General features: G+C 38.8%; 1 long non-coding RNA gene across 1 annotated transcript; it reads left to right on the top strand.

The window, feature by feature from the left end:
* The first annotated feature begins 1,777 nt into the window (after positions 1-1,777).
* LOC133249386 (uncharacterized) lies at positions 1,778-25,441 on the top strand. Its single transcript, XR_009736928.1, has 3 exons — positions 1,778-2,985; positions 22,767-22,924; positions 24,122-25,441. It is a non-coding gene; the product is annotated as an uncharacterized LOC133249386 (long non-coding RNA).
* The last annotated feature ends 240 nt before the right edge of the window (positions 25,442-25,681 follow it).

Here is a 25,681-nt window from a genome sequence, read left to right as displayed (position 1 = left end):
AGGTGGGCCAACAAGCATATGAAAAGATGCTCAACATCACTAATCAGCTGCTGCCGCCGCCAAGTTGCCTCAGTCGTGTCCAACTCTGTGCAACCCCATAGACGGCAGCCCACCAGGCTCCGCCATCCCTGGGATTCTCCAGGCAAGAATACTGGAGTGGGTTGCCATTTCCTTCTCCAATGCATGAAGGTGAAAAATGAAAGTGAAATCGCTCAGTCGTGTCTGACTCTTCACGACCCCATGGACTGCAGCCTACCAGGCTCCTCCGTCCATGGGATTTTCCAGGCAAGAGTACTGGAGTGGGATGCCATTGCCTTCTCCCACTAATCAGCAGAGAAATGCAAATGAAAACCACAATGATATCAGCTCATATCCATTAGGATGGCCACTATCAAGAAAATCAGAAAACAACAAGTACTAATTAAGTTGAGGAAAATAATAGAACCCACATGCACTGTTTTGAGAAAAAAATTATGTGGTCACTATAGTCTTGAGTTGGAGAAGGCAATGGCACCCCACTCCAGTACTCTTGCCTGGAAAATCCCATGGATGGAGGAGCCTGGTAGGCTGCGGTCCATGGGGTCGCTAAGAGTCGGACATGACTGAGTGACTTCACTTTCACTTTTCCTTTCATGCATTGGAGAAGGGAATGGCAACCCACTCCAGTGTTTTTGCCTGGAGAATCCCAGGGGCGGGGGAGCCTGGTGGGCTGACGTCTATGGGGTCACACAGAGTCGGACACGACTGAAGTGACTTAGCTTAGCTATAGTCTTAAGTATACTTATCTTCCATTGTGGCAGATGATGCCAAACTGTTGTCCAAAGTGACCATACCAGTTTACAGTCCCATCTGTTTGGGGACTCTGTAATCATCCTATTGGTCTATTGTCAACTCTTGCACCAAAAAAAAAAAAAAAAAAATTTCAATTTTGTCACTTAACAGTAAATCTTTCTATCCAATAAAGCAAATCCTTTCACCTCATTTTTGTTCAATAGTATATACTCTGTGTCTTAGCATTTCCATTTGCATCCTAGATTCACCTTTTACCAAATAAGCTCTGGGAAACAATAATATGACCAATAACAGCAATCCCAACTATGTTTAATTTCATGAATATATAATGATACTCACTGGTTATCTATGGAGGGTATTAGGGCATCAACAGATAATTTTGAAAGCTATTAAATAAAGGGAAAAAAATCAAGCATTTAACAACCCTTTTCTAAGTGAACTGTATCTCAAAGTAACCCAAGAGTTCATGAAAGTTTTTTATAGAAGCATTGCAGCTAATAAAGGAAGAAGTGTCAAAGAATTACAATATCACCATTTTGTAACCCCTAAAAAATAAATGATGTTCAATGACATTTAATATCACAAAAAGGACACATCTGGGTGTGGTGGATCTTTGAATACCACCACCTATGAAGCGTTCTCATGAAAGGAAACCTGAATCTGATCAAGACTATGTCAGTTTCTGGGAAACACTGGAGAACTGTTAAAAGGCACCACAGAGATTCAACTAACAAATTCCAGGTTGGTACATTCTAGTGGACCAGTTTCCTCAACAAATAAGTTGTGGGGCTGAAAGGGCTGGAGCAAAATAGATAGGAGAATTTATATATTAAAAGATACTTGAGACTTTGTTTTGGGGAAAAGTTCTCCACAGGTGTTTCTGAAAGTCTTGTGAGCAGAGATATTAACTGTTTTTTGTTGTTGTTGTTGTTGTTCTATACTATATTTCAAGGATGTTTTTATAGTGTACAGATTTGGAAGACTGAAATAGTGTCTTCTTCCAGAGCAGACAGCAGGTATGGTTTGTGTCCACTACAATAATGACAATGTCTCCCTCCATGTTTGTGGCTGGCAGGTTAGCTTACAGCTTATTACAAAATTTTCACATTTCCTAAACTTGAAGTTCTTCATCTGTACACTATGTGCAGTGTGTACACTGTCTATATATGATGTCCGTCTGGCCACTCCAGAGAGGTAAAGAGAAACGGAGGGAGAGAGAGAAGTATCTAATATACAAATCTGTTTGTTTGGAATAGTATGCAATTCCTTTCTCCTCTGGTAGTCTACTATAGCCATTGAATGATGTGGTTTTGTGTAGGGAGGAAAGAAATATAAATTGGCAAAAGGATTAAATATCACATCTGGATCGTTATGGTGCAGAGTGTTTATTAAAAGATATTTACAACCTAAAAGCTGAGAGTTATGTTTTAGTCAGCAGACATATTGAGGACTCAAGCCCAAGAGTCAGCATTGCAAATAACCCTGGGAAAACTGCTCTGAGGAGGTGAGGGGGGAATTAGTATAGGAGTTTTGCAACAAAGAGCAGGAGGTAGAAACAAAAGATTACTGTTAATAAAAGAAAACTAGATGTCTCAAGTGAAGGAATTTAGCCGCTTTTCTATGTGTGGGAAGATGCAAGAGTCTGGGCTGAGTGAAATCATTCCTTTGATATGCACCTCAGCTTTCTGGGCCAATATCCTGTGTTTTCTCATCCTGAGTTTCCTCTGGGCTCACCATGGGGAGTGGCTGCAGTCTGATGATTGCTGGATGGCAGGTATTCTTTGTTTCCTTCCTGAGTGCCCTCAGGGCTCACCAGCTCACTGTTGGCAGTCATTGCAATTGCTGATGACTGTGACATCCTTTGTTTACTGATATGGCAGGCAATATTTTATTTCTCAAGAGCATGAGAACAGGAGCCCAGGAAATGGAAGAGTTCCTGAGAATTCACAGAAATGTTGGCTAGAGCTTTGGATATCCTCACTACGTGAACCTCTGGATGGCATTTGGGTTCAAATATAAAGAACCATGCAAGTGACATGCTATTCAGTTCCTCGCCTGTTCTTTACCCATGCATTAAAAAACTTCTTTTGTTTGTGGTAATTTTAAACTGTGCTGCAAACACAATTATAAGAGCAAGTCAAAGTTAGAGATAACAGAGGAAACTGAGAGGCTTCTGCTTAGACAGATAAAAAGGTAAGGAGGATGCTTCTAAGTCTGGTTTCTGTTTCTGTCTGTTTTTCTTTAGATTTATTTATTTTTAACTAGACTGAACTGAACTGAACTGAATCGCTTTACAATATTGTATCCATTTTGATAAGCCAACTTATTTAGCATTCAATAACAGTTTATCCTTTATAGTTTGGAAAACACTTTAAAAAACACTTTACTAAAGCACTTTAGAAAACACTTTACTAAAATTTCTGTGTGGAAAAACAACTTTATTCTTGCTATTCTTATGTATTCTAGTCCCAAGTCCCTTTTTCTTATTGAAATCTCTGCATTTTTAATTTTTTAAAAATATCTTCAGTCTTCCTAGAAACTTAACTCATATTACAGAACAGACTACAAACTACAGCAGTGCAGACTGTATTGGAGGTAGACAACTAACAGACTGCTTTAGAAATTGTCTGGATCTGGACAGAAGACATCCATAATAGACTTAAAAATGTTTCAACACTTTTACCAGAATAGTTAGGCTATCAGAAATAATATGTGGTCTGACCAGAGAAATAAGAATTTGGCAGACACTTACTTGGAAAAAAAAAGCCTTCATGTAACTGAATAAGCCACACATCAGAACAAAATTTAGAAGATGCCAATACAAATATATTCTTCCTTCTCTAAAGACAAAATAATTCTTTATTAAATGTATCTGTATAACGAAATTGTTCTGCCAACATGATCTCTATCACTGGAGATTTAACTTCATGTTTACCCACTGTGTTCCAGGAAATGCATGCTTTTTAAGATGTTGATAGGATTATCATAAAAGTATTTTCTATGCTGATCAATTTGGGTAACTGTACATCCACCTCCTAGAAATTCACAATGTACATATTAAAGTCTCTAGGAATCCCTACAGTAAAGAAATGGGCTTAACTCAGCATTTAGCAAAGTTATTTTGGCCACTGAATTATGGAACACTTCTAATATCTTACTGAATTGCTCAGCAGAATGTTTGGAGAGAAACTGTAATTCAATATCCGGAAGCAATTCATTTCCAAGCCCATTTTGGGTGAAGAAGATAAGAGACCCAGAATTATTTTTCTAGGAGTTTTGGATCTGATTAGTTGAGAATGTGCTCACTAGCCCCTCTCTGATGGCATTCTGTCTTCCATGGCTTTTTTTTTTTTTTTTAATCAGTATTTTTAATTGAAATATAATGGATTTACAATGTTGTGTTAATTTCTGCCATACAGCAAAGTGAATCAGTTAAATATATATTCTTTTTAAAATACTTTTCCCATTATGGTTTACCATAGTATACTGATATTGTGCTATACAGTACAGCCTTGTCCGTTAGCCATTCTATATATAAAAGCTTACAGATTCTGTTTCTGTTTCATAGTCATTTGTCAAATGTTAGATTCTACACGTAAGTGATATTGTGGTATTTGTCTTTTCTGTCTGACTTATTTCACTTAGTATGATAATCTGTATTTGCAACCACATTGCCGCAAATGGAATGATTTCATTCTTTTTTATGGTTGAGTATCTCATTGCATTGTTGTGTTCAGTAAATCAAATGGGGAACAGATCCTGGCATATGGATATCAGAAGTCACAGATGCTGATTCTGCCACCAGTAATTGTGAATCCTTGAGGAATTTAAAACCTCTGAACTTCTGTTACTTTATCAATAGAACAGAATTAATCCCTGTTTTTTTACTCAGTATCAACAAATATTAAAAGCCAGTTCTCAGGAAATTTACATTTTAGAAAGGAGGAGGGGCCAGAGGAGGGAGAAAGAGAGAGAGAGAGGATAAATAGATTTTATAAATATAAAAATAAGAAAATATCAGCTAGTGATAAGTTCTGTAAGAAGAGTTAATATGGGATGATGTGATAATACCTGGATGACTACTTTTGATTGAACGTTAGGGAAAGACCTTCAGAGGAGATGACATTTAAACTGAAATTTGAATGACAGGCAGGCAGATATTTGAGATGAGACTCTCAGGAGAAAGAGCAGTGAATGGTCTTGGAGAAGGAGGCAGAAACCAGATCATGGATGGCTTTGCAAGTCATGCTATTTGGATTTTATTTCAAGTACAACAAAAAGCCACTGGAATGTTCCGAAGACAGAAATGACAGGATGCATCCAACTTATATCATAGCATGTTTATAAAGATTAGATGAAGTATTGTATATGAATCAGTCAGGGTTCCAGGAGGACATATTGAGACCAGGTAAGCTGAGGAGAATTTTTAAAAGAGACCATTTGCCATGAGTAAGTTTTAGGAAACAACCCAGAAATATTTCTAGTTCAGGACCTGTGTGCTATTAACAAAGGAGCCCAAAGTCTAGGAGGACTGGCTAACCAAACCCAGAGAAGGTAGTTACATGGAGAATGTCAACTGAAAAGAACTTCAAGAAATGGACGCAGACAACTGCAAGATCAAAAAGGAAAGAAGCCACCATCTCATGCTACTCTGCGTCTTACTGGCTCAACCCATTCAGGAGTCAGAAGTAAAGAAGTCCATTGATGAAGATCCACACAGAGAACGACGAGTGAAAATGGAGAAGCGGCAGGAAGTACCTAGCACTCTCCACTCCTCTTGCCTCTCAGCATTCACTCCTGGCCTTTGCCCAGGTGAAAAACTTGTGTCCCCAGTCCGTTACCATCCCTTCGAGGTCAATTCAGTCCTGTCACCACTTGCAACCAAACATGGTAACCACAAACAATGTTCTTCATAAACTGAGTGGGAGGAAACATGCAGAAAAGAAACAATTATTATATGGCAAAGATGTTACAATCTCTGCTTCTGTAACTGGTCACTAGATCTAAATTGTTAACACAGTGACTTTCTTCCAATCCTTAGTCCATGTTTTCCCTGTCTTCTTAAAGCACATTGGTTGGATGGATTCTTAACCTAATAACTTGAGTCAAATCTGTAGTCCTACAGGACCTGGGTCCTTTAGAAATCCTGTCTTTATCATACTGCCAGTTTTCTATTGCCAAGGGCCATGGTGTAATAGGGTCCTAAGTAGCTAAGAGTCCACTTGGGTTCCAGAAATAGTTCTCATCATCCTGAACTGAATAGCAATTACTCAATCTCCCCTTGATAATCAGGATCATCACCCCAGAGAGTACAATAACCTCTTCTCTATCTATTGCTTTAGTAGTCTAAAATGGCCAGAGGGAAGACTCATTTTAATTCAATGGAATTATTACTGAATTCCTTCATGGATGCATCCCTCCCTCTCCAGTACTATAAATCCACTCAGACCAAGGGTGAACAGACAGGAAGAAAAAAATTCCCCAAATTATACATTTGGTGTAATAGTTAGAAAGTCCGTTCTCAACTCCAACTCCCAGATACATGGAAGATAGTACCTTATATTGGACCTGGATTAAGGTGTTTACTGAATCTTGTACACAGAATCCTTACTTCTTAGGACTTTACTCCTGATGGTGCCAAAAATGAGCCTTCAGATGCCATCCCACAATTCCAGGAGACTAACATGAACACCATGCACGGTACCATATTGAGAGCAAGCCAATGGCCTTTGGTACAGGTGAACTGGACACACAGTGATGCTGTTGACAAATCAGTCTTGATTTGAGTATACCCCTGTTGGTGAGCCTGCACATAGTCTCCATTCCTGCCATCATATCTACTTAATATATCTCCATTGACCAATCATATAAAAGTTAGAGGAAATAGGCTGACTGACATCCTGAGGAGTTATCATCTTATTCTCTTAATTTTCAAAAGCACTCATTACCAGTATGATACCCTCTAGTGGACCTTTACAGGGAACACAAATATCCCCCCACCTCTGCTATGCTGAAAGGCCTATCCACATACCTCTCCCCAGACCTTGTCACCAACATTCCTATGTTCTACTTCCCAAAACCTTAACTGCTGGCCTATCTAGTTTATATAAATTCATACTGCAAGCTAGCTCTCCTTCCATATTAACTGGACAATCAGATGACTGCTTAAAGTTCTGCCCATTGAAAATACTGTCTTTCATTGCTATCTTTCAGTGCCACTCCTCAGTGAGGCTATACATGGTGACTATCCATTTCTGTGTGATGCCCACATACTATGCATTCACAAACCTTCCTCTTTTATCCACTTTCAGCTGGCCATAGAGAGTTCCCCATGAGACTGTAGGTGTCATCTGAGGGAATGGCAGGAAAGCAGTAGGAGCAGTGACCATGGGAGTCTAAGCTACTCATTCATGCCATTTATTTACGCTTTCTGACTCTCCTTGGCCCTGTCTCACATACACCATTTTCGTTTTATATTGGAACGGTATGTACATGTCTACATTATGGTGCAATGGATTAGGTGCAATGTTCTCTAAACACGCAGTTCACAAAGAGCAGTTTGGGTCACATTTTCACTTACATTCAAAGATCAGGTATTCAGTCTTTACCATGCCCAGTAGCAAGTTTAAAGATATTTTTCAAGTGGAGAATAGCTGTCAGAAGAGGTCAAGTTTTCCAACCACATAAGGGTCACACTGTGAGCCTGAAGGAAGCCCTGTACACCTCTGCCTGAAACAAATGCTTAACACCATCAGGTCTAACAGGTCACAAGCGTGACCAACACAGTCTTGCCAAATAGCCTTTTTTGTTTTTCTTACTCCAAGCTCTGCTCAAAACTGGCAGCATTACACATTTTCCAATAAATGGTAAGACTAGCATCTCCACCAGAGAAGGCAATGGCACCCCACTCCAGAACTCTTGCTCGGAAAATCCCATGGATGGAGGAGCCTGGTAGGCTGCAGTCCATGGGGTCGCTAAGAGTCAGACATGACTGATCGACTTCACTTTCACTTTCCATTTTCCTGCACTAGAGAAGGAAATGGCAACCAATTCCAGTGTTCTTGCCTGGAGAATCCCAGGGACAGGGGAGCCTGGTCAGCTGCCGTCTATGGGGTCGCACAGAGTTGGACATGACTAAAGCAACTTAGCAGCAGCAGCAGCAAAAGCATGAAAAGGTCATTTCCTCAAATAAAAATAATACCTGGCCTCTTTTTCATGAATGCTGGGATCTCTTGCCCAGGTAGGTGTTAATATGCTGTGAGTTCAGGCCTACAGTAGTAAGAAAGTAAATTGCCCTATTAGTGGTTGGTGGAGATCTTGGACTTTGAGGTCAAAGGGAGGTCTGATCTTACTCCAGGAGACAGTTGGTTTCCTTGAGTTTAAAAGGATGGTTAAGTGGTGGTTTCCATAAGAAGTAGAATTCTGTATTTTATCCAGGGTAGCACCCTTGGGAATTGCCAGACCTCTGAATGGAGTGGCAGCATGGATCTGGAATTAAGCCACTCGGCACCCGCACATCATGCAGTGAGGATGTGGACAGCCAAGCCAGTGGAATTTCCCATCTGGGAATGAGGGTAAAAGCTCAGGCACAGAGCACATCCATGGTGACTAGAACGGACTCAAACCAGAGGCCAGGTCTTGTGTAATCCCAAGAGACAAGGAAAAAAGGTCCATGAAAAATTCTTAGATTTGGATATCACATTACTCTGGCAACCTGCAGCTGAGATAGACTGCACATATTCAGTAAGATTCTTCAAGGTATTTTGTCTGAGTGTATAAAGCATGTTGACACCTTGATATAAAAATACACAGAAAGCAGACTCCTAACCATACTCTGACAATGTGTCTAAACCCATGGATGATAACGCAGAAGTAATGACAATGGGACGACCCTTTGTTTTCCTTCTCTTTGTCTGTCACTCTTGCTTTCATGCTGCTTCTTCTCAAGTCTTTTCATAATAGTCATAACAGTCATGTCAACATACCAATTTTAAATATAGTTTAAAGAAGCACTATTATGAACACTGTATTCAAAGGAGAGGTTGATCCCCTGCTGCTCACATCCCTTGGATCAAAAAATCTTATTTTAAAAAGAACTAAAACTAAAATATTTTGTATAATATTTTCACAAGGAATATTTTTTAAATCACCCTTGCTAGAAAAACAATGTAGCTCACTCCATCAGGACAGAGTTAATTAAAGGCAGACCTCTCTCCACACTTTGAGAAGTAATTTGCCCAAGGTCTGTGGCTTTCTGCATTATTCTAGCTCCAGCACAAAGAAAGCATTCTCTGCTTGCCTCTTGCCAGTTGCATAATGACTAAAAAACTAGCAAGAGAATTTTCAGCCCAAAGTTGGAAGCTATGTTTTATTGGATTTTAAAAACACCCTTAAAAACACCCAAGAATTACATATTTTTTACAAAGTCAATGGTTCCTCTCTAGTTGGCAAAACTAATGGCATCTTATTTAACTCAATAGATGTTATACTTGCAATCTAGCTGTCTGTTCACATTCTCCTCTTAGGGTTTGAAATGATGCAAATCCCTAGAGACTTTTTTTTTGTTCTAGATCAATGAATACTTAAGCATATAAAAAACTGCAGAATCATCCTCAAAATAACTCTATAAAAAATATTTTTTAAATCCTACTGCAAGATACTCATGGGAACCAAGAACATTTAAATCATGGCCATTATCGATTCAAGAGTCATGACATTCCACAAAGGAAAAAAGAAGAAAAATTGGCATCTAGGTCATTATATGGTACAAGCTGGGATGCTCAGGGGGTTAAAGAGAAAAGACTCAAAATGCCCCCCAGAAGCTTCTGTATACATATTTTTATAATTTATTCCCATTCGTTCTCACTTTTCTACTTGTGGCCCAATAATGATATAATAGGATCTGGAAACATCATTCATTGAAATAACAGGTAAAGGTTTTTTTCATCAACATGAACTCATACATGGTACATGGTATGGCAGGAGGTCACTGCTTTTTGGGTCTATGAGCATCAAAATGTTGTTTTAATTTAACTAAAATATTATACTCTGGTGTCTCTCTAGATCATGAATGTTCAAAACACTTGGAAATAGTCTTCTCTAGGATGTTGTGCAGAGAAGTTGGAGGTCCAGTTCTGGAAACCTCTAAGAGGTGTTTGTTTCTAATATGCACCTTTACAGCTTTTGCAAAGAGTAGTGCGTGTTTGCCTCCTGGGACACCACAGCCTTAGAGCTGTAATAAGCAAGTATAAGAAGGTGATTTCTCTCAGGATTCACAGTCAATGTTTTAAAGCTTCCTTTCCTTCCTTCAGCCAAAATTTGAGAGAATTTATATGCCCTTAAAAGTTGCAAATGAAAGAGCACCACTAAAAACAGCACAGTGGGAGGCACTGGTAGAGGAGCTTTCAAATCTACTATCAGTAAGGGAACTGAGTAAATAGAGATAAAATATGACCCCTGAGAGCCCTTCTATGATTGCTTTAATTAAGTAGTGTCCTAATGAACCTAAAATTAGTGAAATGTATTAGAATCAGCACCAGATGCCTCACTCTTAGCTTGCTGACCAAGAAATGAGATCCTCAAAGTTCACACTGGTGCTAACAATATAAAATGTATCTTCAATAGATGGACAAAGGATACTTCCTTCTTTTCAGAATTTATCTTCTCTGTAGTACTTTTGTTGGCAAGAACAGTGTGTTGCAGGTTTGGGACAGTTCCTTTGCAAAGAAAGAAGACTTCAGTGGTAATAGTCATTGTTGATTAGTTTTTAGCGGGGGCGGGGGGGGGGGCGGTTCTGCTTTCTCCCCATGAATAGCAATGTGAATTCAAGCTTGATGTAAGACCTACAGTAACCCAATGTTAGCAAATATTTTATGATTAAAATGAAAACACAGAGATTTTACTTCTGAATTGATGATGGAATCCTCTGAGATTAAAAAACAATACGGAGCAAAGTTTCCGTTTCTAGTTTCAGGGCGACCATATCTTCCTTTGTCACTGACAATTGCCTGCAATTCATCATCTCCCCAAAAAGGACTGCATAGGCCCACAGTTACTGCACCAAGAAACGCTAACTTGTTTGCTCCCATTCTCCATCTCCAGCCACACTACTCTCATAATTTCTGATTCCTGCTGCTGCTGAGTCACTTCAGTCGTGTCCAACTCTGTGCGACCCCATAGACAGCAGCCCACCAGGATGCCCCGTCCCTGAGATTCTCCAGGCAAGAACACTGGAGTGGGTTGCCATTTCCTTCTCCAATGCATGAAAGTGAAAAGTGAAAGTGAAGCCGCTCAGTCGTGTCCAACCCTCAGCGACCCCATGGACTGCAGCCTTCCAGGCTCCTCCATCCATGGAACCCTCCTGTTGTTACATAAATTAAAAATGTAATCAAACTCATGGGTCTGTGTGGTAGGGGAAGGGACAGTAAATGAGTTAGGAGTCCTTCTTCCTACCCATCTGTCATCAACCTTAAAAGACTTGATTGATTAGTTGGATTGTTTGTTTTACTAGAAAAGACTTACTAAAAGGAAGTCAAGTAATGTTATGGGTTAGGTAAGGCTGGTCAAGGCAATGTACTTGACCAGAACAGCATTCCTTTAAGAAAGAGCTCGCTACTTTCTTCAGGATCATGTCTGTGTTCTTCTAAGAACAGACATGTATGATCCATCCTAGTTGCACACTGGCAAGGCAAGTCTGAATTAAAGCAAAAGATGTTCACTTGTAGGTACCTCCCATCTAATATAACCAATTTAATCAAGTCAAGCAGAAGGATGTACAAGTGAAACCAAACCCGGTACTTGAACAACTTCACAGAACAGTATCAGAAGATCTAGTAAAATATATCAGATTAAAGACATCTTCTCTTCCCAAACTCACTACAATGACCATAAAAATACCAAAACTTGTAAATTCAGAGAGAGAAAATAGAAGATGAAATAAGGCTGGACCAAAGATGCTGACCCATTAGAAGACGGGAAATAGAAGGAGTGGTAATAACTGAAATGGCTGATACAGGAACGGAATGTGTGACAGTCCTGCCAGGATAAGAAAGGCCCAGGGCACTGGTTACTGACCGTGGGATAAGGTGTGAGGTTGATGGCAGGAGACTAGTTGAAAGCCAGGTAATTTCCTCCACTTGCTTGATCAGGGCAACTATTCCTCCTTATCCCCACTACCTACACTGCAACATGTAGACCAAAGGTAAATTTCCTGGAGACATTCAATCAGAAAGGCTTCAGATTGGAAACACTGGCTTCAATGAGGATGCAGAGACTTGGGGCTGAAAGTGAGATTAAGTGAAGTCTGCTTAGGTTTTCACTGCCTTCTCCCACTGAAACTTCTCTCTAGTTTCAAATGCTGGGAGCCAGAAATGTATCTACCATGAAGGTGACTGAAGGACTCCTCTCTGGAGAAATTAACTAGCCACAAAGAAAAGAGCTAGAGTTGTAGACATTAAGGAGTATCCCAATTTTTAAAAAGCACTTCAACTCCCCAGTCAAGCTCTAATATGTTAGACAACAAGTCCTGCCCAAAGACAAGAATGTCCAATCAGAAAGGGAGTAGAACACTGGTGAAGGGCTCAGATTCAAGTATCCCATTTCCCTAATGGCCTTGGGCTAATATTTAAACTCCCTGTGCCTCTGTTTCTTCATGTGTGAAATGAGGATAATAATGATTTCTTTGTCATGGTTACTGTTGTTGAGATAGCTGTTAGCCACCCACACACTTGGTGATGTACACAACAGAAATGCATTGTCTCATGGATCTGGAGAATAGAAGTCCAAGGTCAAGTTTTTGGCAGAGTTATTGCCTCTGAGGCCTCTCTTCTTAAGTTGTAGTCGACCACCTTCTCTCTGAGTCCTCACGTGGTCTTGCTTCTATCTGTGTCCATGTCCTAATCAGCTCTGTTTATAAAGACTCCAGTCGTATCAGATTAGGGCCTACTCAAACGCCCTCACTGAACTTAGCTACCTCTTTTAAAAACCTTGTCTTCAAATACAGTCACTTTCTATCATCCATATCACCATATTACTCATACTTTGGTATTGTTTTTTTTTTAATTAATTTATTTTTTATTGAAGGATAATTGCTTTACAGAATTTTGTTGTGTTCTGTCAAACGTCAACATGAATCAGCCATAGGTATACAAATATCTCCTCCCTTTTGAACCTCCCTCCCATCTCCCTCCCCATCCCACCCCTCTAGGTTGATACAGAGCCCCCTGAGCCATACAGCAAATTCCTGTTGGCTATCTATTTTACATATGGTAATGTAAGTTTCCATGTTACTCTTTCCATACATCTCACCCTCTCCTCTCCCCATGTACGTAAGTCTATTCTCTATGTCTGTTTCTCCATTGTTGCCCTGTAAATAAATTCTTCAATATCATTTTTCTAAATTCCATATATATGCTTAAGACTACAACATTTATTTTTCTCTTTCTGACTTACTTCACTCTGTATAATAAGTTCTAGGTTTATGCACCTCATTAGAACTGACTCAAATGTGTTCCTTTTTATGGCTGAGTAGTATTTCATTGTGTGTATGTACCACAACTTTTTTATCCACTCATTTGTCAGTGGACATCTAGGTTGCTTCCATCTTCTAGTTATTGTAAATTGTGCTGCAATGAACAATAGGATACATGTGTCTTTTTCAATTTTGGTTTCCTCAGGGTATATGCCTAGGAGTGGAATTGCTGGGTCATATGGTGGTTTTATTCCTAGTTTTTTAAGGAATCTCCATACCATCTTCCATAGTGGATGTATCAATTTATATTCCCACCAACAGTGCAAGAGTGTTCCCTTTTCTCCACACCCTCTCCAGCATTATTGTTTCTAGACTTTTTGATGATGGTCATTCTGACTGGTGTGAGGTGATATCTCATTGTAGTTTTGATTTGCATTTCTCTAATAATGAGAAATGTTGAGCATCTTTTCATGTGTTTGTTAGTCACCTGTACATCTTCTTTGGAGAAATGTCTCTTTAGGTCTTTTTCCCACTTTTTGATTGGGTTGTTTGCCTTTCTGCTATTGAGTTGTATAAGCTGCTTGTATATTTTGGAAATTAATGCTTTGTCAGTTGTTTCACTTGCTATTATTTTCTCCCCTTCTGAGGGTTGTCTTTTCACCTTGCTTATAGTTTCCTTTGCCGTGCAAAAGATTTTAAGTTTAATCAGGTCCCACTTGTTTACTTTTGTTTTTATTTCTGTTACTCTAGGAGGTGGGTCATAGGAAATCTTGCTTTGATTTATGTCATCAAGTGTTCTGCCTATGTTTTCCTCTAAGAGTTTTATAGTTTCTGGTCTTCCATGTAGGTCTTTAATCCATTTTGAGTTTATCTTTGTGTATGGTGTTAGGAAGTGTCCTAATTTCATTCTTTTATATGTAGCTGTCCAGTTTTCCCAGCACCATTTATTGAAGAGGCTGTTTTTGCCCCAGTGTATATTTTTGCCTCCTTTGTCAAAAATAAGATCTCATAGGTGCATGGGTTTAATTCTGGGCTTTCTATCTTGTTCCATTGGCCTACATTTCTGTTTTTATGCCAGTACCATACTGTCTTGATGACTGTAGCTTTGTAGTATAATCTTAAGTCCGGAAGGTTGATTCCTCCAGCTCCACTCTTCTTTCTCAAGACTGCTTTGACTATTCTGGGTCTTTTGTGTTTCCATATGAATTGTTAAAGTTTTTATTCTCAGTTCAGTTCAGTCACTCAGTTGTGTCCGACTCTTTGCGACCCCATGAATTGCAGCACGCCAGGCCTCCCTGTCCATCACCAACTCCCGGAGTTCACTCAAACTCACGTCCATCGAGTCGGTGATGCCATCCAGCCATCTCATCCTCTGTCATCCCCTTTTCCTCCTGCCCCCAATCCCTCCCAGCATCAGAGTCTTTTCCAATGAGTCAACTCTTTGCATGAGGTGGCCAAAGTACTGGAGTTTCAGCTTCAGCATCATTCCTTCCAAAGAATTCCAAAGATTTCCAAAGAAATCCCAGGGCTGATCTCCTTCAGAATGGACTGGATGGATCTCCTTGCACTCCAAGGGACTCTGAAGAGTCTTCTCCAACACCACAGTTCAAAAGAATCAATTCTTCGGTGCTCAGCCTTCTTCACAGTTCAACTCTCACATCCATACATGACCACTGGAAAAACCATAGCCTTGACTAGACGGACCTTTGTTGGCAAAGTAATGTCTCTGCTTTTGAATATGCTATCTAGGTTGGTCATAACTTTCCTTCCAAGGAGTAGCGTCTTTTAATTTCATGGCTGCAATCACCATCTGCAGTGATTTTGGAGCCCCCCAAAATAAAGTCTGACACTGTTTCCACTGTTTCCCCATCTATTTCCCATGAAGTGATGGGACCGGATGCCATGATCTTCGTTTTCTGAATGTTGAGCTTTAAGCCAACATTTTCACTCTCCTCTTTCACTTTCATCAAGACGCTTTTTAGTTCCTCTTTACTTTCTACCATAAGGGTGGTGTCATCTGCATATCTGAGGTTATTGATATTTCTCCCAGCAATCTTGATTCCAGCTTGTGCTTCTTCCAGCTCAGCGTTTCTCATGATGTACTCTGCATATAAGTTAAATAAGCAGGGTGACAATATACAGCCTTGATGTACTCCTTTTCCTATTTGGAACCAGTCTGTTGTTCCATGTCCAGGTCTAACTGTTGCTTCCTGACCTGCATACAAATTTCTCAAGAGGCAGGTCAAGTGGTCTGGTATTCCCATCTCTTTCAGAATTTTCCACAGTTGATTGTGATCCACACAGTCAAAGGCTTTGGCATAGTCAATAAAGCAGAAATAGATGTTTTTCTGGAACTCTCTTGCTTTTTTGATGATCCAGCAGATGTTGGCAATTTGATCTCTGGTTCCTCTGCCTTTTCTAAAACCAGCTTGAACATCTGGAAGTTCACAGTTCATGTATTGCTGAAGCCTGGCTTGGAGAATTTTCAGCATTACTTTACTAGCATGTGAGATAAGTGCAATTGTTTTTGTTCTAGTTCTGTGAAAAATGTCATTGGTAATTTGATAGGGATCACGTTGAATGTGTAGATTGCATTTGGTACTATAGCCATTTTCACAATATTGAGTCTTCCTACCCAGGAACATGGAATATCTTTCCATCTGTTTAAGTCTTCTTTGATTGTTTTCATTAGTGTCTTATAGTTTTCTGTGTACCGTTCTTTTGTCTCCTTAGGTAAGTTTATTCCTAGATATTTAATTTTTTGTTGTTGTAGCAATGGTAAAGGGGATTGGTTCCTTAAATTCTCTTTCTGATTATTCATTGTTAGTATATATAAATGCAAGTGATTTCTGTGTATTGATTTTGTATCCTGCAACTTTGCTAAATTCATTGATTAGCTCTAGTAATTTTCTGACACTATCTTTAGGGTTGTCTATGTACAGTATCATGCCATCTGCAAACAATGAGAGCTTTACTTCTTCTTTTCCTATCTGGATTCCTTTTATTTCTTTTTCTTCTCTGACTGCTGTAGCTAGGACTTCCAGAACTATGTTGAATAATAGTGGTGAAAGTGGACACCTTTGTCTTGATCCTGATCTTAGGGAGAATGCTTTCAGTTTTTCACCACTGAGAATGTTTGCCATAGGTTTATCATATGTGGCCTTTACCATGTTGAGGTATGTTCCTTATATGAGTTTTAATCATAAATGGGTGCTGAATTTTGTCAAAGACTTTTTCTGCCATCTATTGAGATGATCATAGGGTTTTTACCTTTCAGTTTGTTAATATGGTGTATCACATTCATTGATTTGTGTATATTGAAGAATTATTACATCCCTGGGATAAACCCAACTTGATTATGGTATATGAGCTTTTTGATGTGCTGCAAAATTCTGTTTGCTAAAATTTTGTTGAGGATTTTTGCATCTATGTTCATCAGTGATATTGGCCTGCAGTTTGTGTGTGTGTTATCTTTGTCTGCTTTTGGTAGCAGGGTGATGGTGGCCTCATAGAATGAGTTTGGAAGTGTTCCTTCCTCTGCTCTTTTTTGAAAGAGTTTTAGGATAGGCATTAGTTCTTCTCTAAATGTTTGATAGAATTCTCCTGTGAAGTCATCTGGTCTTGGGCTTTTGTTTTTTGGGAGATCTTTTATCACAGCTTCAATTTCAATGCTTGTGATTGGGTTGTTCATAACTTGTATTTCGCCCTGGTTCAGTCTTGGGAGATTGAACTTTTCTAAGAATCTGTCCATTTCTTCCATGTTATCCATTTTATTGCCGTACAGTTGTTCATAATAGTCTCTTATAATCCTTAGTATTTCTGTATTGTCTGTTGTAACGTCTCCTTTTTCATTTCTAATTTTGTTGATTTGATTCTTCTCTCTCTTTTTCTTGATGAGTCTGGCTAAAGGCTTGTCAATTTTGTTTATCTTCTCAAAGAACCAGCTTTTAGTTTTATTAATCTTTACTATTGTTTCTTTCATTTCTTTTTCATTTGTTTCTGCTCAGATCTTTATGATTCCCTTCCTTCTACTAATTTTGGGATTTTTTTGTTCTTTTTCCAGTTGTTTTAGTTGTAAAGTTAGGTTGTCCATTCGATGTTTTTCTTGTTTCTTGAGGTAGGATTGTATTGCTATACTTCCCTCTTAGAACTGCTTTTGCTGCATCCCATAGGTTTTGAGTTGTCATGTTTTCATTGCCATTTGTTTCTAGAAATTGTTTGATTTCCCTTTTGATTTCTTCAGTAACCTGTTGGTTAAGAAACTTGTTGTTTAATCTCCATGTGTTTGTGTTTCTTACACTTTTTTTCTTGTACTTGATATCTAGTCTCAAAGCATTGTGGTTGGAGAAGATGCTTGATATGATTTCAATTTTCTTAAATTTACTGAGATTTCATTTGTGACCCAAGATGTGGTCTATCCTGGAAAATGTCCCATGTGTGCTTGAGAAGAAGGTGTATTCTTCTGCATTTGGATGGAATGTCCTGAAGAAATCAATGAGATCCATCTCATCTAATGTATCATTTAAGACTTGTGTTTCCATGTCAATTTTCTCTTTTGATGATCTGTCTATTGGTGTGAGTGTTAAAATCTCCTACTATTATTGTGTTACTGTCAATTTCTCCTTTTATAACTGTTAGTGTTTGTCTTATCTATTGTGGTGCTCCTATGTTGGGTGCATCAGTTCAGTTCAGTTCAGTTCAGTCGCTCAGACCCCATGAATTGCAGCACGCCAAGCTTCCCTGTCCATCACCAACTCCTGGAGTTCCCTCAAACTCACATCCATCGAGTCAGTGATGCCATCCAGCCATCTCATCCTCTGTCATCCCCTTTTCCTCCTGCCCACAATCCCTCCCAGCATCAGAGTCTTTTCCAATCAGTCAACTCTTTGCATGAGGTGGCCAAAGTACTGGAGTTTCAGCTTTAGCATCATTCCTTCCAAAGAACACCCAGGACTAATCTCCTTTAGGATGGACTGGTTGGATCTCCTTGCGGTCCAAGGGACTCTCAAGAGTCTTCTCCAACATCACAGTTCAAAAGCATCAATTCTTCAGCGCTTAGCTTTCTTCACAGTCCAACTCTCACATCCATACATGAACACTGGAAAAACCATAACCTTGACTAAACAGACCTTTTTGGCAAAGTAATGTCTCTGCTTTTGAATATGCTATCTAGGTTGGTCATAACTTTCCTTCCAAGGAGTAAGCGTCTTTTAATTTCATGGCTGCAGTCACCATCTGCAGTGATTTTGGAGCCCAGAAAAATAAAGTCTGACACTGTTTTCACTGTTTCCCCATCTATTTCCCATGAAGTGATGGGACCAGATGCCATGATTTTCGTTTTCTGAATGTTGAGCTTTAAGCCAACTTTTTCACTCTCCTCTTTTACTTTCCTCAAGAGGCTTTTTAGTTCCTCTTCAGTTTCTGCCATAGATATTTACAATTGTTATGTTTTCCTCTTGGACTGATCCCTTGATTATTATGTAGTGTCCTTCCTTATCCCTTGAAATCTTCTTTATTTTAAGGTTTATTTTGTCTGATATAAGGATTGCTACTCCAGCTTTCCTTTGCTTCCCATTTGCATGGAATATAGTTTTCCGTCCTCTCACTTTCAGTCTGTATGTGTCTTGAGGTCTGAAGGGGGTTTTTTGTAGACAGCATATATGGGTCTTGCTTCTGTATCCATTCAGCCAGTCTGTGTCTTTTGGTTGGAGCATTTAATCCATTTACATTTAAAATAATTATTGAGATATATGTTCCTATTGCCATTTTCTTAAATAGGGTTGATTTTGTAGATCTTTTTTCTTCTTTTTTATTTCTTGACTATATAAGTCCCTTTAACATTTGTTGTAAAGCTGGTTTGGTACTACTGAATTCTCTTAACTTCTGCTTGTCTGAAAAGCCTTTTATTTCTCCATCAATTTTGAAGGAGATCCTTGCTGGGTACAGTAATCTTGGTTGTAGAGTTTTCCCTTTCAATACTTTAAATATATCCTGCCATTTCCTTCTGGCCTACAGAGTTTCTGCTGAAAGATCAGCTGTTAAGCATACGGTGTTTCCTTTGTATGTTACTTGTTGCTTCTCCCTTGCTGCTTTTCTTTCTGTTTAGTCTTTGTTAGTTTGATTAGTATGTGTCTTGGCATGTTTTTCCTTGGGTTTATCCTGTATGGGACTTTTTGTGCCTCTTGGACTTGATCGACTATTTCCTTTTCATATTGGGGAAATTTTCAACTATAATCTCTTCAAAATTTTTCTCATACCCTTTCTTTTTTCTCTTCTTCTTCTGGGACCGCTATAATTCGAATGTTGGTGTGTTTGCTTTTGTCCCAGAGGACTCTGAGGTGATCCTCAGTTCTTTTCATTCTTTTCCCTTTATTCTGCTCTTCAGAAGTTATTTCCACTGTTTTCTCTTCCAGCTCACTGATTTGTTCTTCTGCTTCAGATATTCTGCTCTTGATTCCTCCTAGAGTATTTTTAATTTCAGTAATTGTGTTGTTTGTCTCTGTATGTTTATTCTTTAACTCTTCTGTGCCTTTGTTAATTGCTTCTTGCATTTTCTCCATTTTGTTTTCAAGGTTTTTGATCATCTTTACTATCCTTATTCTGAATTCTTTCTCAGGTTGTTTGCCTATTTCCTCTTCATTTATTTGGACTCCTGTGTTCCTAGTTTGTTCCTTCATTTGTGTAGTATTTCTGTGCCTTTTCATTATTATTTTTTTGACTTATTGTCTTTGAGGTCTTGTTTTCCCAGGCTTCAAGGAAAGTTAAATTCTTTCCTTAAAGAAGTTTGAAATTTTTCTTCCTTTTGGTTTCTGCCCTCCTAAGGTTGGTCTAGTGGTTTGTATAAGCTTTATATAGAGTGAGATTTGTGCTGAGTTTTTGTTTGTTTTTCTTCTGATGGGCAAGGCTGAGTGAGGTGGTAATACTGTCTGCTGATGACTGGGTTTGTATTTTTGTTTTGTTTGTTGTTTAGACAAGGCGTCCTGCCCAGGGTGCTACTGGTGGTTAGGTGATACTGGTCTTGTATTCAAGTGGTTTTGTTTTTGTGAGTTCTCACTACTTGATACTCCCTAGGGTTAATTCTCTGGTAGTTTAGGGTCTTGGAGTCAGTGCTCCCACTTCAAAGTCTCAGGGCTTGATCTCCCAGACAGGGACGTAGATCCTCTGGAAGGTGCAGTGGCTGTGAGCTGGAGTTTAGGGATTGTGGAACAATCACAGGGCGAGGGCTGCTGTTGACTGTGGAGAGACGGATCAAGGGGATGCAAGGGAGGAGATTGTGGTGGGAAATGCCTGTGGAAGAAAGCTGGGCAACCATGGAAGCAAGGCGATCTGTATTGTTTTTCAGTTAGGTTTTCCCCTAGAAGAGGATGATTATTTATATGAAGAGTTTGAAGCCTGTATGCTAATTATTGCTGAATATTTTTTAAATTTTCAAAAATTAATAAATGTTACACTAAAGGAGAATTTAAAATGCAAGTCTGAGCACGTCACCACTCTGCTGAACATCCTTCTTTGGCTTTCCACACAGCTTATCATGTACATTTAGAGGTGGAATCAATCTACACATCCTCATTCCTACAGCTTCACTCTGCAGGGGTATGTTGGAAATGTTCAGAAGAATTCTGCCACGTGTATTAGCAAACATATATAAAAGCAGTTGTTAGCAAACATCTATAAAAACACACTCACTGATTAATGTTTTGAGAAAGAAATGAATCATACTTCCTTGTTCTGTTGAAATTTTCTCATGGGGAATTCTGTTAAAGAATCATGCCAACGAAAAGATAGTTGAACTAACATTTCTAGTCCAGTCTACTCTTATCTTTAGGATAATACATAAAAGAAGAACTACTTGCAGGAAAACATTTTGTTCAGAAAGTACCCTCTCCTCTTATCTACACTGTCTGAGGTACAAAGAGCATCATGGGGATTTTAACATATTACCCAGGTCTACTAGTTCTTTAAAAATGTCCGTGTAAGCAATGAATCACTGTAGCACTGGCTATCTAGAATTTCTGAGACAAACCATAACTTGAATGGAACATCCCAGCCCTGTAGAGTGGGAATGTTGTTAAGACAGTGTTATTTTGTAAAAGAAACATTGGAATGAATCCTTGTTCATGTATTACTTTCAGTTTCTGGGTAATGACAGCAGTATCATGGGTAACATTTATGTGAAAGGACAATCAGAGGTAATATTTATATGGGCACCAAGTTGTGGGATGACACATAGAAGATACGTCATCTCATTAGCAGAGCTCTCCTTCATCCTCCTCCAAGCAGAATTCATTGGATACTCATTTGTTTACATTGTATCATTATTTTATCTCTCAACACACTGCAGGGTAATCAGTTCAGACCCTTGCCATGCCACTTACCCTTTGTGCAACCCTGGGTTGGGAAGATCCCCTACTGAAGGAAATGGCAATCCATTCCAGTATTCTTGCCTGGGAAATCCCACAGAGAAGCCTATCGGGCTACAGTCCATGGGACTGCAAGAGTCTTAATGACTAAACATGGGGCTGTTAGTAGGATTTAAGCACTCAATAATAATTAGCTATTGATTATGTTTATGCCTCTCTTCCCTATCATGATGACTTAGGAAAAAAGGAATTCAGAAGAACCAAATATTAATAATATTCATTAAGAATTTAACTTAGATACCTATAACACAATGATTTTTTATTATAGGTGGATTAGGTCCCAAAGTTCCAGTTCTGGTGACATTTTAACTGGGCCCTAATGACACATACACAGAAATGCATGAAAGGCAATATCAGCACAATCAAAGGTTTTGTTCTTAAACCCCTCTTCAACCTGTGTTTGTTTCCTTTGGACACTAGCCTCCGTGTTTCATTCTCTTGTCTCTCCTACTGGGTTTTTCATCTTGATTCACCTTTTGAACTGTCTCTTGGTTCATGAACGTTTCATTTCTTTCCCAAAACTTTCACTGACTTGTGGCTTCCTGGAATAGTCTCATTATTTACTGTCCTTTGGCACTGACCCAGCACTCCTTCCCTTCAGGGCTTCCCACCAACCACTGAGCCCCTCCCCCTGCTGTGTAGGACCCTGACCGGCGTGACTTTTTTCACCCTGCTGAAACCAGGAGGGGCTGGCCACAACTGCCAATATGCAAACTGATGTCAACTAGGATGGGAAAGTAAAATGCAAAATTACTAACAGTAATCTTAGAGGATTATGATTTAGGGATAATCCCCCAAATATTCTTTTTCATATTTAGAAAGGGTCAAGATGAACATAAATTTGGATAGACCTTACGGTATCCAAATATTGAAGACAAGACTTAAGAGTGTCGAGAATTCCAAACTCTTTTGAGAGTTTGAAAAGTGGAAGTCTCTTATTTCGACTATTCTTGTGCTGTACAAAGAGTGGAGACAGTAGGACCTGGCAGACAGAGATTAAATTCAGATTCTGTCACTAAATAGCATAAGACTGAGACTCTCATCAATTAAATCTTGTCTGTAGTTTAATAATATCTACCTTACAGGAATGCTGTAAAGATTAAAGACAATATAAATCAATTGTTCAATAAAGACTTCTTGAGTGATGAGTGCCGAGAGTGCCCTTGAATTGAAAAGGAAGTCTTCAGTTCCAAGTGGAATTGAAGGAACAGCTGTCAGGAGAGACTGTGGATGGAGAGGCATGGTGAGTCAGGTGTTACTTTGACTTATTGATGATGGGTAACATTATGCAATGGATAAACTTTTATTTTTTTAAAAATCCTGAAATGCATGTATTAGCAACTGACAAGACATTCCCTTTTCTCTGAGTTAATTTTTATGAATTCTTTTTGTAACTTAAGTGAATAAATTCAAGAGAAGATATATGAGTTGGAAGAAGGAAAAACTAAGCATCTCAGCCAACTCCATCCCATCCATTGGGTCTTGAGGGAACTCTGGGACAAGGAGAATAATCATATGTGTTCCTCACATGTACAAAGACTGATGGAGTACTGCCATAGAAATTATTTATATTGGAGGAGAAATTATACTTTTGAAACTTTCACCTGAGCTAAAAAAATATGAAATCTGAAAATAAGACATCATTTTGTTTCAAACACACAGAGAGATTTTTTAATGGAAAACAAAGTTGTTCTGCTTTAGCAAAGGAACTGAAGTTTGGGGGTTGGAAACTGGCAATAGAACATAAAAGAAAGGACTTGGGAAATAGTAGACTTAATTGTGTCCTCCTCCCTCCAAATTCTTATGTTGAAGGCTTAACCCCTCAGAATGTGACTGCATTCTTATGCTGAAGGCTTAAACCCTCAGAATGTGACTGAATTTGAAGACAGATCTTTACAAAGATGATTCCATTCAAATGAAGCTGTTAGGGTAGGCTACATTCTGACCAGTGTCCACAAAAGAAGATGTGATTAAGACACAGGAGAGTCCCCAGGGACGCATGCACAGAGGAAAGGCCCTGCCAGGACACAGGGAGAAGATGGTCATCTGCAAGCCAAGGAGAGAGACCTCAGGAGAAATAAAATCTGCCAGCACCTTGATCTTGACTTCCAGAGCTCAGAGACAATAAACTTCTGTTCTTAAGCTACCTGATCTGTGATATTTTATTCTGGCAGCCTAAGCAAACTAATATGAGAGACAACAGGGAAAGGTCAGGAGATGGAGGGTAAGGCCTTGACCAGAAGTGAAGGCAGCAAGCCTAAGGAGACAAAGCCAGTAAAAAATGGTGGATGGATGACAAATAGAGGCCATGATAGGACCATGATGACCCCTGTTAAATTTTAATTTTTGGCTTATAGTCAATAATGTATCTCCACTGTAAAATTTTGAAACTTCAGCATGGTCTGCTAAATATAAATGCCTTGTGTTACTGTTATTTTAGTCAATAAAGGAATGGAGCAGAGTTCAGAATGGAGAAAAGTGACTCAGAGAAAGGACTGCAGTTGCAAGAATTAAGAGAGAAGTTAAAAACTAAAAATTCAGCAGATCCAAGTATCAAAGCAAGAGGAGACAACGGAGATTTGATGACATCCAAACAGCTGCTCCTGAAGTCACTGGTATAACCTGACCGTACTAAATGAAGACCCTGTGGGAAGATACATTTCTACTCTAAAGAGCCCAGAGGGATTTTAGAGTTCCTGGAAAGTGAATCTTAGGTAGATATGAAAAAAAAAAAAAAGTTTAATACGTAGTTACCACTTGGCATATTACCTTACACTGAATTTCACATTAATGCAAGACCCACTGATGAGCTCAGATTCCTTCTGAAAAGCTCCAGTGAAGTAGATAGTCAGCATTGTGCTACCATAGCAATAGCAGGAAATAGGCACTTCGGTAATATGTGTTGCATCTCTACTTAGGCTTCCCTGATGGCTCAGCAGGTAAAGAAACCACCTGTAATGCAGGAGACACAGGAGATACAGGTTCAATCCCTGGGTTAGGAAGATCCCCTGGAGGAGGAAATGACAACCCACTCCAGTATTCTTACCTGAAAAATCCCATGGACAGAGTAGCCTGAGGGACTATGGTCCAAAGGTTCCCAAAGAGTTAGACACAACGGAGAGACTAAACACAACCTTGATTAGACTAATGTCTCAGCACTCATCTTTGTCTTGATAGATTGCCACATAGTCACTAATAAATAAATATCCTAGTACATAACCAAGAATAAATATCCTAGTACACTGATATAAAAGATAGTGAAAAGAATGAAAATGGACTGAAATGATTCTCACATTCTAAATACTTCAGTACCTCTAAAGCACAATTAGATAACTGTCTTGTCTAACATATAAAATAAAGTACTATTTAACAGACTACTTAATTTTACATTTTACATTATTTTCCCAGTCAGCTAAAGAAGTGTTTCTATATAAAACGAATAGAATTTTCCATCTAGTGACCACTTTTTGAAGAAGAAAATTTTTTTATTATTGAATTTTGCCTCTAGTAATTACTATTATAAACAATGACTTTGGGGTGCTCAAGAACTGATCTTGTTATAATTATAATCTTTGTCAGTTTAGGTTTTCCAGTATAATTCCTAACTTCTAAAATGGGAATGTGGATAGTACAAGTTTTGTCAATTCAGCAAAATGTACATATATGCTGTGGTGAGGGTTTCATCTTCTTAATGCTATGCTTATGGGCAGGAAAAAAACAAAGTTTGCCAACAAATAAACTGTCATTATCGCTTGGTCAATAGTAGACTTTCCTAGACTTCTGTTCAACTACTTAAACAGGAAGTTAAAGAGACAAGAGCTTTCTTCACAAACCTAACTTTATATATTTGAAAAAAATGTTTAAACTAGAAACCAAAAATAACTGCTTATTTAGCTCCAAGTTACTTTCCAAATTTCTATACCTTATAAGGTATTTGACTGCATTTTACAAAGGAGTATGCTTTCCATTATTTTCTAAAAAGACAAAAATTAAGTTTTAT

This window comes from Bos javanicus, chromosome 6 (assembly GCF_032452875.1).
Source record: "Bos javanicus breed banteng chromosome 6, ARS-OSU_banteng_1.0, whole genome shotgun sequence".
Lineage (NCBI taxonomy): Eukaryota > Metazoa > Chordata > Mammalia > Artiodactyla > Bovidae > Bos > Bos javanicus.
Note: the sequence above shows the minus strand (reverse complement) of the source record. Positions and strands in the feature narration are given on the sequence as shown.